The following is a 14,456-nucleotide window of genomic DNA, read 5'->3' as shown; positions in this document are numbered from 1 at the left end:
TGACTTGGCCATGTGACTATTCATGATGGGAGCAAGAGCAAAACATGTTGCTCCCCACCACAACTCAGGGCCCCCACCAACCCCCCACCAACCCACAGCTGGTGTTTAGTGTGAGGGAGAAGCTGCTGCTGTTACAAGGCATGAAGGCTTTGCGACTGTTTGTTATGCAGCATACCTTGAGCATCCTGACTGATCCACTTCTATCGCCCCTAAAAGAAGTTTTTAAAACTCGTGTGTACACCCTTGCACATTTTGAAGATGACATCTACAATAGTCACTAAATATTTAAATTATTGCAAGGGATGGGCCCCTGGGTGGCTCAGTCAGTTAAGCGTCTGACTTCGGCTCATGTTGTGATCTCACAGTTCGTGAGTTCGAGCCCCACATCACACTCTGAGCTCTCAGTGCAGAGCCTGCTTCGGATCCTCTGTCTTCCTCTCTTTCTGCCCCTCTCTTACTTGCATGCCCCCTCAATCTCTCTCTCAAAAATTAGTAACAATAAAATAAAAAAACATTTGAAAAATTCTCATGGGGCACCTGGGTGGCTTAGTCAGTTGGGCATCTGACTTCAGCTCAGGTCATAATCTTGCAGTGCATAAGTTCGAGCCCCGCATCAGACTCTGTGCTGACAGCTCAGGGCCTGGAGCCTGCTTCAGATTCTGTGTCTCCCTCTCTTTCTGCCCCTCTCTTGGCTCATGCTCTGTCTGTCTAGCTCTCTCAAAAATAAATAAAACATTAAAAATATTACAAGGGTTGGAATTTCCCACCTGATGTAAATACTAATATTTAACCTAAAAAACTATTATGTAAGTCTTTTTTTTTTTTTTTAAAGTAGGCGTCACACCCAGCGTGGAGCCCAATGCAGAGCTTGAACTCATGACCCTGAGATCAAGAACTGAGTGAGATCAAGAGTCAGATGCTCAACTGACTGAGCCACCCAGGTGCCCCTGTTATGTAAGTCTTCTAAATGTATCCAGTGGAATCTAAACATTAAAACACTTTCTTCCCTGCTATCTTCAGGTTTTTAAATCCACCAGCAAGCTCTTCTCCAACATTTGGAAATTTTACACTTTTTCCTTTTTCTCCTTAAATCCATGTTTCCATTCCACATCCTCTGTACATCTTTGCCATAAGGGGATGTATTTTTAGGCTTTAAAGTCTTTTATCGACCACTTTATCATACTGGGCTAGAACCAAAAAAGTATATAAACTGGAATTTTGAAGTTTACTTTATTCCCTACCAACCGTAAGTCCTAAGTGTTAAACGTGTCTCCTGAATTGAATTACCAGTACAAACAGAATGAGTACACAATTGACCAAAAGAACAGAAAAAACAAATTTTGATGAATAATTTTTAAACATAAAAAACATCTTTTATTGAGGCATATACTGCTAAAGACTAATAGATGTGGTGCTAGCAGTCTTTTTTTTTTATAACAGAAATAGATTATGAAACATTTTATAAGATGAAGACTGTAATCAGAATACTTTATGTGATTTGATATGAGAAGTTAGACTCCATTCTTGAATACCACAAAGAATCTGAAAGAAATATGGAAATACTGGGGTGCCTGGCTGGCTCAGTTGGAAGAGCACATGACTCTTGAGCTTGGGGTCATGAGTTCGAACTCTACATCAAGTGTAGAGATAAATAAATAAATAAGCTTTAAAAAAAAAAAAAAGAAATATGGAAATATCACCTGTCAGTTGCAGCCAATGTGTCCTGAAAAGGTTGATATTCCCAGAGACTGTGCTCCCTGCTCAGCATCCCTAACCTCCACTATGCTTGCTGTTCAGAGGCACCTGCTGTCCCCACCTAACTAAGGATGATTCTTTTTTTTTTAAGTTTTTATTTATTTATTTTGAGAGAGGGACAGAGAGAGTGATCAGGGGAGAGGCAGAGAGAGAGAGGGAGAGAGAGAATTCCAAGCAGGCTCCACACTGCCAGTGCAAAGCCCCAGTGCGGGGCTCAAACTCACAAACTCTGAGATCACAACCTGAGCCAAAGTCGGCTGCTTAACCGGCTGAGCCACCCAGGTGCCCTGAGACTAATGCATTTCTAGACAAAAGGAGAGGTGAAGACAGTAGATCTTAAAAGTTTTCATCACAAGAAAAATATGTTTGCAACTATGTATGCTAGTGGCTGTTAATTAGATTTATTGTGATGATCATTTCATAATATATACAAATACCAAATCATGATGTTGTACACCTGAAACTAATATAATGTTATATGTCAATTATACCTCAGTTAAAAAAAAATTATACCTCACTTGAAAAAAAAAAAGGAGGGGCACCTGGGTGGCTCAGTCAGTTGAGCTTCCGACCCTTAATTTCAGCTCAGGTTATGATCTCACAGTTGGTGGGATCAAGCCCCGCATCAGGCCCCACACTGGCAGCGCAGAGCCTGCTTGGGATTCTCTCTCTCTCCTTCTCTCTCTGCCCCTCCCCTGCTCACTTTCTTGCTCTCAAAATAAGTAAACTTTAAAAAATAAAATAAAAACTTAATCAGTTGTTTTTTTACAAGATTCTTTTTCAGATTCTGTGTATCAGTCAATAAATTAGTAAAACCTGTTTTCTGGTTTTTCCAGCCCCTGCACCTGGAAAGACTGTGCACCCCAGAAGTTTGTGTACCCTTAGTTTGAAGACATCTGAGCTTATCTGCCAGGCCTGGGAACTAAAAAAGTTCACAAAATCCTTCTTGTTTCCAAACCTGCTGGCTCTCAGATCTGAACTGGAGTAAAAGCTTTACATTCCCACAGCAAGACCAAGGCAAACGATGGCTTTGGCAGGGAGGTCACAGCCAAGGGACGACAGGAGGGGAAAAAAAAAATCACAGTGACACAATTCAAAACTCTCCACATTATACTTGCCAAGTGCTTAGCACAGTGACTGGCAAGTAGTAAGCAGTAAATAAAGGAGAGAGCCACGCAGATGCATTTCACATGCACGCCCCTCAGTCTGGCACAGTTCTGAGCTTCAAATGTCATTCATTGCGGGTGTTGAGTAGGTTGGTGCACAGTTGCTGCTGAACTAACAAGGTAAGGCTCTGAACTAGAGCCTTCGGCCACCTGGCGGTGAACTGTGCACCTACCCCACGCCAGCCCCTGAGCCGCAGCTGTCCACCTGCTTAAGGGCATCGCTGTGGGCTTCAGGCACAAGGAAATGGAGATGGGGAGTCCGTGGGAGGTGGCTGGAGGCTGTCAGTCATCCCAGGGGGGTCGCTCAGTCCCCCTTCCCTGCCTGCGAGCTGAGATCTGGTGAAGAAAAGGCAGAGAATGGCTCAGAGCCCAGAAAGCTCCACCTCCTCCCTACCCTGGCGGGAAGTCCTGGAGTGCCTGACCCTCTTTGCTACCGGCAACCAGTGGAGTAACGAACACAAATTCTGGAGTCTGGCAGACCCGGACACTAACACGGCCTTGCCTGGCCCACCGCTGACCACTCGCCTTGGAGGTCTGCCCGCGCACCTGCTGCTTAGAGGCGCTTCGTCTGACCATCATAGCCATTAACCGATGAACAGTGACGGTCAAGGAAGAGCTGCCGCCCTGTTCATCCTGGCCGCTCCAGACTGTCGTCCCCCCCTTTTCCCACGCTCTGTCCCCTTGATTTTATAACCCAACCCACGTTGGGAAAGCCTCTTTCCATTCCCATATCCGAATTCATCCTCACCTTTTCATTATCTCCACGGTTAAGACCTCCGTTTGTGTTGTATTAACTTTGTTCCGTCCGACTTCGTAAACTCCGCCCTTTCCACTGGTCCATAACTGAATCATGGGAAAGACAGACTCTATGAATGCAGTCGATCTCCTCCAGTGACACCTAGGCGAAGGAAGAGGGCCCCACCAAGTTTTGGTGTTGGAAAAATTGTAATTAACATCCAAGGGCTGCTGAAGGAAGGCGCGTTCGTGGCCAACAGTGTCCTGCAGGGGGCGCTGTCCACTCAGTGACTCATCACCGCTCAGAGATGGGGGTGGAGTCTGGTTTCACAACCCGTCTGGATCCCAAGTGCTGACAGGTCAGTTGCTAAGTGTCTACTTACTAAAATGTTTGCTTTGCTAGAAGCAGTCCCAAAGAGCTCAAGGAAATAACACCCTTCTTTAAAACTGCAAGAAAGTACATGTATCCTGCAGCACACACACAATTATTTCAGAAATACGCCATCAAACCACTCCTACAACAAGCCTTAGCAAAGGTCAGGGTTTGAGAGCTGTTCTTTTTATCCTTGGAGAATGCTCCGTTAATGGGTACTGGAATCAAGGATTCTTCAGTGTGTGCGGGAATGTTACTGATTTGATATATAATTAGGTTTGTTTTTTTTCTATTCGTATTCCAGTTCAGGTTTGCTTTTTTCTCTTTTCTGGTTTAACTTTACTTTTTTTGGATATGTAAAACATTTCCACGATCCAATGTCAAAACTATGAAAAAGAGGGGAACTCAGAGAAGTGTGTTCCTCCAATTCTACACCCCAGTTCCAATGCGCGGGTGTTTTCCCCACCCCCCAAGTGTTTCTCCGGCACCAGCTGGGTGTCGGACAATTCAACTCAATTCTGATGCTGTCTACCTGGAGAGACCATCAGACGCCACAGGTTAAGGTCTCAGCCCTACAAGACTGCCACCCCTCTGTCCCACCCCACCTCACCCCTTCAGATGCCAATCGCAAATCCAGGTTACTGTGCTTCCGACTGACTGGCTATGGATGGTTAAGTTCCAGTGACCTCCTCCCACGGGTTTTATTAATTTGCTAGAGCGGCTCCCAGAACCTAGAGAAACACTTTACTTACTAGATCACCGGTTTATTATAAAGGCTGTAACTCAGAAACAGCCAGATGGAAGATATGCATCTGGCAGGGTACAGGGACGACGCGTGGGGCTTCCGGGCCCTCTCCAGGAGTGCCACTCTCCCCAAGTCTCCACGTGCTCACCAACCCGGAAGCTCTCGGAACCCCGTGCTTTTGGGTGTTTATGGAGCTTTACTGCACAGGCACGTATGATTAAATCGCCCACCACTGGTGAGATCAGTTCAACCTCCAGCCCCTCTCCCCTCCCCTCAATGCAGGGGGTGAGCCTGAAATTTCCAACCCTCTAATCACGTGGTTTGTTCTCCAGGCAACCAGTCCCCATGGGGGGGGGGGGGGTCCCAAAGTCACCTCATTAACATAACAAAAGACACTTTTTGCCGCTCTCACCACTTCGGAAATTCCAAGGGTTTTAGGAGCTCGGTGCCAGAAACTGGGATGAAGACCAAGTACTTATTTGTTGTTATAAATCATAGTATCACAGGGACACCTGAGTGGCCTAATAGGTTGTGCGGCCAATCTTGATTTCCATTCAGGTCATGATCTCACAGCTGGCGAGATAAGAGCCCCCAGTTGGGATTCTCTCTCCTTCTCTCTCTGCCCCTCCCCTGCTTGTTCTCCCTCCCTCTCTCTCTCAAAGTGAATAAATTAAAAAAAATAAATAAATCACAATATCACAGTTCCCTTTCCCATCCTGGAAGTTCATTTACAGCAGCCTCCTCCAGGAAGCCCTCCACACCCACTGTTTTTATTTTTATCTTATTTCATTATTTCATTTTATTTATTATTCTCAAATTAGTTAACATACACTGTGTTCTTGGTTTCAGGAGAACACAGTGATTCATCTCTTATGTATGACACCCAGTGCTCATCCTCCTTAATGCACCCATTTAACCCCCTCAATCCAAATTCTGTCCTCTGTATTTGAGTCGCTTATGGTTTGCCTCCCTCTGTTTTTATCTTATTTTTCCTTCCTTGCCCCCGTGTCTTCTGTTCAGTGTCTCAAATTCCACGTATGAGTGAAATCATAGCATATCTTTCTCTGACTTATTTCACTTAGCATAATACCCTCCAGTTCCATCCACTTTGTTGCAAATAGCAAGATTTCATTCTTTTTCATCGCTGAGTAATATTCCTTCATATATATATATATATATACCACCTCTTTATCCATTTGTCAGTTGACAGACATTTGGGCCATCTGCAAGAGGGAAAGTCTTGTTGGATGACATCTAGGAGCCCTGCCAGCTCCGGGCCACCTCATGCCCTGACACAAACCTGGACTGCTGAGCCCTCAATCCAAGAGAGACAAGGTGGAGGCCAGAACAGTGGGTGTGGAGTGCTTCCTGGAGGAAGCTGCTGTAAATGAACTTCCAGGATGGGAAAGGGAACTGTGATATTGTGATTTATTTTAATAAAATAAAATAATAAAATAAAATAAAATAAAATAAAATAAAATAAAATAAAATAAAATAAAATAAAATAAAATGACTTTCCCTCTTGCTGATGGAAATCAGTAAGTCAGGCTTCTGGCCACGTGGGCAGGAACCTTGTGCACACTCCCTCCAGGAAAGGTAAAGACTCTCGGGCAGTGCGTGGGGTGGGGGGAAGGCGCTCACCTTTATCCAGCTGCTTCCAACCAGCGTGTTTCCATCTAAATCCTCTTACAACACTGTCTGAGGGCTACTCTTCCAAGAAAGACACAGAGAGGCATGGAAAGGTCAAAAGACCCGACTGCTCTGACCTCTACAGTCCTTGCCTTTCAAGCAGCATCACACAAAAAGGTAACATTCTGCCCCTCCTGCTACTCAGTTTCATCCTCGGTTCCCAGCTTGTACCTGCAGCAGCTGCTGCCACCGCCTTGCAGGCTTCCAAGCCAGCAGTGCACAAGCCATTTTTAGCTCTTCCTGCTCCTTCACCCTGGCATCCAGTCTGTGGGCACAGAATCCAGCCCTCTAGGGCTGGAGGAAACCACAAAGGGCATGCGGTTCGGCCTGCCCACGCAGCACTTGGATTCCCTCTGAACAGTGGTAGAAGCCATTGCCCAGGTTCAGCCTAAACACTACCCCCCACCTTCGTGCCAGGGAGGTGGCCACTTCCTGACATTATCTGTTACATCTTGAAACAGTTATGATGTTCAGAAGAGACAGCCTTGGGCGGAGCTGAAATCCGCCTCCCTGTTGCCTCTCCTTTTTACCTCCCTCACACACACTTCACTGGTCCTGGATTTTTTTTCCTGGGGTATCACAGAATCGACCTTCCCCCACCCCATCTTTGCCCTTTAAACCTGAAGGTTAGGGGGCGCCTGGGTGGCTCAGGTCATGATCTCACTCTTCATGAGTTCGAGCCCCACGTTGGGCTCTCTTCTGTCAGCAAGGAGCCTGCTTTGGAACCTCTGCCCCCTCTCTTTCTGCTCCTCCCCCACATACTCTCTCTCTCTCTCTCTCTCTCTCTCTCTCTCTCTCTCTCTCTCAATCTCTCTGAAAAATAAATAAACTTAGGGGGCACCTGGATGGCTCAGTCAGTTAAACGTCCAGTCATGATCTCACAGTTTGAGTTCGAGCCCTGCATCAGGCTCTGTGCTGACAGCCTGGAGCCTGGAGCCTGCTTCGGATTCTGTGTCTCCCTCTCTCTCTGCCCCTCCCTGCCTCACACTCTTTCTCTCAAAAATACAAACATTAAAAATACATATAGGGGCGCCTAGGTGGCTCAGTCAGTTTAACCAACTTCTGCTTAGGTCATCATCTCAAGGTTCATAGGTTCGAGCCCTGCATGGGGCTCTGTGCTGACAGCTCAAAGCCCGGAAACTCCTCGCTCTCTGCTCCTCCCCTGTTCGCACTCTGTCTCTATCAAAAATGAATAAACGGTAAAAAAAAAAAATACACAAATAAACAAACTTTAAAAAATAATACAAATTTAAAATAAACATGAAGGTTAGGATCACACCCCCGCCCAGGGTAAATATTCCCCAGTGCTCCATTGGACATGATTTCAAATCACTAGCCTGTCTGGCCCCTACTCCAAACATGCTCCCGTTTAGGCAAATCAAGCATTGTAAACTCTGCCTGTGAGGCCCAAGCAAGTGACCTCAGTGGGGGGGGGGGGGGGGGGGGGGGGGGCTGTAGCAAAGAGAGTATGTGTCCCTTCTACTTTGCCTTCCATGGGCATAGACGACCTCCGTCAGGGAAAGACTGTAAGACTGTAAGGCCTGGTAGTCCTCGGCCAATGAAGAAGCAAGGGAGGGGCTTCATGCTAGGAGATAAACTGTCTGCTGTAACTGCCCAGAGTGTGCCTGTCCATCAGACACCTGCTCTTGCTAGAACGCTAATTAAAGCCTCACTTCACTGTGCTCCGGGCCTCTGTGTCCCTCCTTTGACTGGGTCAGTGGGCTTATTTCTCACAACCCCCTTCACCCAAGCCCCTGCCCTAGGACCTGCTGTGGCCAGACTTCATTCAGCTAAGTGTGGCTCCTTCTAGAGAGCAGGCGGGCCAGAGACTTAGCTAGCATGCCCCCTGGGCCTCTCTGATCTTGTGACAGAACTGTCCTTTCTGCCCTTTCCTCCATACCTTTGCTTAACCTGTCCTTCCTCTCAGAGAGCCTTCCTCCTCACCCACCCACGTCTCGCCCCAGCGTGGCCTAACTCCTCCTGAGGCTTTCCCTGGTAGTGTCAGCCCAAGTGACAAAAGCCCTTATATTTTGCCAATACCACATCTGTAATAAGGAAGTAATGACGGACCAAACCCAGAGAGCATTCAAGAAGTAAATGAGGCGAGGAGCGTCTGGGTGGCTCAGTCAGTTGGGCGTCTGACTCTTGATTTTGGCTCCGGTCATGATCTCACAGTTTGTGAGTTCGGGTCTCACGTCAGGCTCTCAGCTGACAGTGTGGAGCCTGTTCAGGATTCTCTCTCTCTCTCTGCCCCTCCCTGCTTGCTCTAAGAAAAAAAAAATTTTTTTTTAAAAGGAAGGAAGAAAAGAAGAGAAGAGAAAAGAAAAGAAAAGAAAAGAAAAGAAAAGAAAAGAAAGGAAAAGAAAATGAGGTGACTCATGTCAAGCACTTGGAGCAGTACCAGATACACAGGAAATGCTCAATGAACAGGAGCTCTTACTATTAATCCCCCGCTTAGCACTGACTCCACGTGCCATCTTAACACTCTTTCACATCGGCTCCTCTTACCTTTCCAGCTAAATGATGAAAGAACCCGGGATCTGGAGGCCGGCAGACCTGGGTCTGAATCCACGTCCGCCATGTCTTACCTGGTGAAGTCACACAACCTCTGCTTCTGTAAAATGGAGCTAATGGCTCCCATCCGTCAGGGTTGTGATAAGGATCAAATGAGGCAATGTCTGCAAAGGTTCTAAGTAAACTGGGAAGAACTTCAGTGAGAAGCCTGAGTTTCCGGGGGAGGAAATTCCAGACCAGCCTCCAGATTGCTGGAGTCAAAGGCAAGCCAGGAGGTTCTGTCTTCGAGCAGACCCAGAATGTTCAACAGATAGTTTTCGAGAGCAGCTACTCTGGGCCAGACCCCGTGCAGAGTTCCTGTAAAGATGGGGCCAATCCTCAAAGTAAACGCTGTAAAGTCACCTCTAAATCTCCAGCCACTGGGCCATCACCCAGTCCCCAACTTGCCCTCTCTCTAGACCCTCACCTGGGACCTGGTATTTCCACACCTCCTCACGTCCCTTCCTGGACTCTGCCCATCCCTTTCTGTACCACATTCATTCGCTCACTCACTCATTTGTGCATTACACAATTATTTATTCAGTAGTCACCAGCTGTTCTGAAAACAAGTTGACCAGAATCCCTGCCCCTCATGGGTCTTATATTCTAGTAACTCATTACAGAACTTTTTTGCCTTGGGGCGACTGTGTGGCTCAGTAGGTTGAGTGTCCAACTCTTGATTTCGGCTCAGGTCACAGTCTCACGGTTCGTGAGCTCGAGCCCTGCATCGGACATTACACTGACAGTGTGGAGCCTGCTTGGGATTCTCTCTCTCTCCCTCTCTCTCTGCCCCTCCCCTTCTTACTCTCGCTCTCTCAAAATAAATAAAATAAAATAAATTAATTTTAAAAATCGGGGCACCTGGATGGTTCAGTTGAGCATCCAACTTTGGCTCAGGTCATGATCTTTCTTTGCTCTAAAAATTCCACTGTTTTCCCACTACTTATGCTAGTCTACCACTTTGAACCTGGCCTTGGGGACAGTTAGGGATCTGGCTCCACTCCCTTTCCCTCCCCACTCACTTCCTTTCCCAGGAAGGAAGGCACCCACAGGCTCAAGGTGGGCCACACCCCCTCAGACTGGGTGCCTTAGCTCCCTCAGTCCTGGAAACGCCTCTGCCAAGGGATAGGCAGCCAAATGTTTTCCCAGTAGGGGAACCTGTTCTCAGCCCCGCCCACGGCCTAGCTCAGGGGCCTCTCCTCCCCGGGAGCTCTGCCCTCATTCACCTGGGAGCTCCCCAGGGTAATTTTCCTTGTCATTTCCCCAGCATCTGCAGAGTGGACACGCCTCCCTGGGAATCCATCTGCGTGTGTGCACCAAGGACATAGCTGGTAACATATAGTTTTGTGGGTGGCCAAAGAAGTGAGCAGGGAACACTGTCCAGTGGAGAGATTGCAGAGAGGGTCTCATGGGCGATGTTCATATGATCCTGGATGAATGAGCAGGGTGTGACCACAGGGAGGAGAATCACCCACTAGCTAGGGGTGGGCCAGCGGGGGCAGGGACAGTGTGGTGTAGGGGTGCAAAAGTTTGCTTCTTCCCTTCTACGTTCTTTGCCTGGTCTAATAATTAAATTGATGTAAGACCGATTCACAAGAGAAAAGCATACAAAAAGCATACAAAAGTTTTTTTTGTTTAAGTTTAATAACTCCTGTGCACAAGGGGGAGACCCGGGAAAATTGAGTAACACTGCCGACCCCACCATGGCCCAAGCTCATCATCTTAAATACCATCTTCAGCCAGAGGCAAAGGATGTTGGTGGTGGGAGTCAGTTATGGGAAGTTAACGGAAAAGCACAGGAAGCAAGAGTAAAGTTGTTATGCAGATTTAAATCCGGGCCTTAGCCACTGACTGAAGATTCTAAAGATTTAGATATCTTCCTCTTTTTGGTACTTAAGGGGAGACACCCTAACAAATGAAGATTTCCTTTATAAATGTAAATGTCAAATGGCTAACTACTTAGTTTTGCCAGTGTCTGCTGTTTTTTAAAAATAATCAGCTTTTAAAAAATGGCCAGCATAAAATAATATGCCAAAAAGGCACATTTGGGATGATATATATATATATTTTTTTTTTAATTTTTTTAATGTTTATTTTTGAGTGAGAGAGACAGAGTGCGAGCAGGAGAGAGGCAGAGAGAGAGACAGACAGAGTCTGAAGCGGGCTCCGGGCTCTGAGCTGTCAGCACAGAACCCCACACAGGGCTTGAACTCGGGAACGGTGAGATCATGATTTAGGCCAAAGTCAGACGCTTAACCAATTGAGCCACGCAAGTGCGCCAGGGGTGATATATTTTGCACCCCTTTAGTGTCCAGATGCATGGGACATGCAAAGGAGCCATCCAGTGTGCCAGTGGGCTCGGAAAGGAAGGTGAGGAAAGGAACAGAATAGAGAAAGAAGGTGGAAGAGAGGTCATTTTGATGTGGAAATGTTGGGGTTCGGAGCCAACAGCCAAGAAAGAATTCTTGAGACATCTTCGGTGTACAAAGGTGGTTTTCCTAAAGCACAGGGACAGGACCCGTGGGCAGAAAGAGCTGCATGGGGGTTGTGACAGGTAACTGATTATATAGTTTCAAGTTGGGAGAGGGTCAGGCATAGGTGGTAGTCTGTAAGGAATTTTGGAAACAAGGTTTCCAGGACCTTGAGGGGCTAGCTGCTGTTACGAAAAGGTCATTGGTTACTGTTAGGAAAAGGTCAGTAAAACCTCAGTCATGAGACCCTTCAGATGTCTATCTGGGTCATATGCTTGGGGGATGATTTTTAACACATATCTTGGTGGGTAGAGAGAAAGGAAGTTTCCAAAGGAATTTTTATATGTTAAGGTAGACTTACAGGACCCTGGAGGTCAGGATGATGTTAAGTTCAGATTGCCTTTTGCCCTTAGCAAAGTGTCACTATTAAGGTGGCTGAGTTCTTAGAGGAAGGTCACTCTACTGTTTCAAGGATGTGGCACTGGGTTGTCAGGCAATAAGGAAACTTATTTATTTATTTTTTTTAGGTTTATTTGAGACAGAGAAAAAAAGAGAGGGAGCAAGCACAGGCAGGGGAGAGGCAGAGAGAGGGGAGAGAGAGAATCCCAAGCAGGCTTCACACTGTCAATACAGAGCCTGACTCAGGGCTCGATCTCCTGAACTATGAGATTAAGAGTGGGACACTCATCTGACTGAGCCACCCAGGAGCCCTTAATTTTTTTCTTTTGCCTTTGTTCCCCACATCAACCTGACTGGGAAAGGTCTTGAGTGTCAAGCTGGGAACTGTGACCTCAGCAGGTCAGTGGTCAAAAGCTCAAAGAGGACAAGGCCAGGTTATGGAGATGAGTGAGATTTAGGGGATCCAGGAGAAGTGGAGACTGACGTCTTCAAAAAAGTGATGTGGGAAACAAAAGCAAATGAAAAATTAAATTTCCTTGCTGTCTATAGCCCACTGACAAGTCCTTGGGACAGGCAAAGTGACATTTCTCTAGGAGCTCAGCTGCCTCAATGGTGACACTTTGCTAAGGGCAAAAGGCAATCTGAACTTAATATCATCCTGACCTTCAGGGTCTTGTAAGTCTCCTTTAATGTATAGAAATTCCTTTGGAAACTTCCTTTCTCTCTACCCACCAAGATATGTGTTAAAAATCATCCCCCAAGCATATGACCCAGATAGACATCTGAAGGGTCTCATGACTGAGGTTTTACTGACCTTTTCCTAACAGTAACCAATGACCTTTTCGTAACAGCAGCTAGCCCCTCAAGGTCCTGGAAACCTTGTTTCCAAAATTCCTTACAGACGTACCCTATGCCTGACCCTCTCCCAACTTGAAACTATATAATCAGTTACCTGTCACAACTCCCATGCAGCTCTTTCTGCCCACGGGTCCTGTCCCTGTGCTTTAGTAAAACCACCTTTATGTGGGGCGCCTGGGTGGCTCAGTCGGTTAAGCGTCCAGCTTCGGCTCAGTCATGATCTCGCAGTCTGTGAGTTCGAGCCCCGTGTTGGGCTCTGTGCTGATAGCTCAGAGCCTAGAGCCTGCTTCAGATTCTGTGTCCCCCTCTCTCTCTGCCCCTCCCCCACTCATGCTCTGTCTCTCTCTGTCTCAGAAATAAATAAACATTAAAAAATAATAATTAAAAAAAAAAAAAAAAAAACCACCTTTATGCACCAAAGACGTCTCAAGAATTCTTTCTTGGGGAGCAGGTGGGTGGTTCAGTTCGTGGGCTCCTGACTCTTGATTTTTGGCTCAGGTCATGATCTCACAGTTCGTGGGTTCAAGCCCCGCATAGGGCTCCGTGCTGACAGCACGGAGCCTACTTTGGATTCTCTGTCTCCCTCACTCTGTCTCTCTCCTGCTTTCTCTCTCTCTCTCTCTCATAATGGATAAGATAAACATTAAAAAAAATACATATTTTAAAAAAAGAAGAATTCTTCCTTGTCCATGGGCTCCAAACCCCGACATTTTCCACATCAAAAAGGACAGGCACTCTCAGCTCCTAGCAATGGAGCCAAGGTGGATACAAGGCTGCCATAGCTTCACATTGCTTTGAGAAGCCAGAAACCCAGTCTTTATAGTGAAATTTCCAGATTGCAAACACTACCACCCCAAACAAAACGTGTTCACGGGCTTCAGTTTGCAGCCTCCGGGCAGGGTTTTAGGTGGCAAGATCAGAGCTAGGCACTGGCCCAGTGATGCTGGTGACTGGTGGGGAAAATGGCCTGGAGGGGTCCACAGTGGAGGCAGGGACGCAGTTGTTGACCTTGGTCTGAGTCAGGGGTGGGATAAAAAGGAAAGGAGAGCTCGGAGAGGGGTAAGGTTGCTGAACAAAATAGAGAAACCCCCCAGTTAAATCTGAATTTCAGATTGGGTGCCTGGGTGGTTCTGTCAGTTAAGCATCCGACTTTGGCTCAGGTCATGATCTCATGGTTGGTGGGTTTGGGTTCGTGAGTTCAAGCCCCTCATTGGGCTCGGTGCTGAAAGCTCATAGCCTGGAGCCTGCTTTGGATTCTGTGTCTCCCTCTCTCTCTGCCCCTCCTCCGCTTGCACGCTCTCTCTCTCTCTCTCTCACCCTCAAAAATACATATTTTAAAAAATCTGAATTTCAGATAAATAAAAAATTTGTTTTATTATTTATATTTTGAGAGACAGAGCACAAGAGGGGAAGGGGCAAAGAGAGAAGGAGTCACAGAATCTGAAGCAGGCTCCAGGCTCTGAGCTGTCAGCACAGAGCCTGACATAGTGCTCAAACTCACAAACTGTGAGATCATGACCTGAGCCGAAAGCAAACGGTTAACTGACTGAGCCACCCAGGCGCCCCTAAAAATTAAAAGCAAATAAATAAATAATTTTTAAAGTAAATGTTTGTTCAGTTTTTTAGTTTTTTTAAAATGTTTATTTATTTTTGAGAGAGAGGGAGAGACAGAGCACAAGCAGGAGAGGGGCAGAGGCAGATAGGGAGACACA

At 46.6% G+C, this 14,456-nt stretch overlaps 1 long non-coding RNA gene across 1 annotated transcript in view; it reads right to left on the bottom strand.

Annotated features, from left to right (window-relative positions):
• Nucleotides 1-2,524: 2,524 nt before the first annotated feature.
• The window catches only part of LOC122216413, a 28,152-nt gene continuing 16,220 nt past the window's right edge, over nt 2,525-14,456 (bottom strand). The window contains exons 2-3 of the long non-coding RNA XR_006200887.1: nt 3,670-3,819; nt 2,525-3,257 (exon numbers count right to left, since the gene is read on the bottom strand). This is a non-coding gene — a long non-coding RNA (uncharacterized LOC122216413). The remainder of the gene's footprint in view (nt 3,258-3,669; nt 3,820-14,456) is intronic.

Source organism: Panthera leo, chromosome A1, assembly GCF_018350215.1.
Source record: "Panthera leo isolate Ple1 chromosome A1, P.leo_Ple1_pat1.1, whole genome shotgun sequence".
In the NCBI taxonomy this organism is placed as follows: Eukaryota; Metazoa; Chordata; class Mammalia; order Carnivora; family Felidae; genus Panthera; species Panthera leo.
The sequence above is the reverse complement of the archived record's forward strand: the minus strand, read 5'-3'. Positions and strand labels throughout refer to the sequence as shown.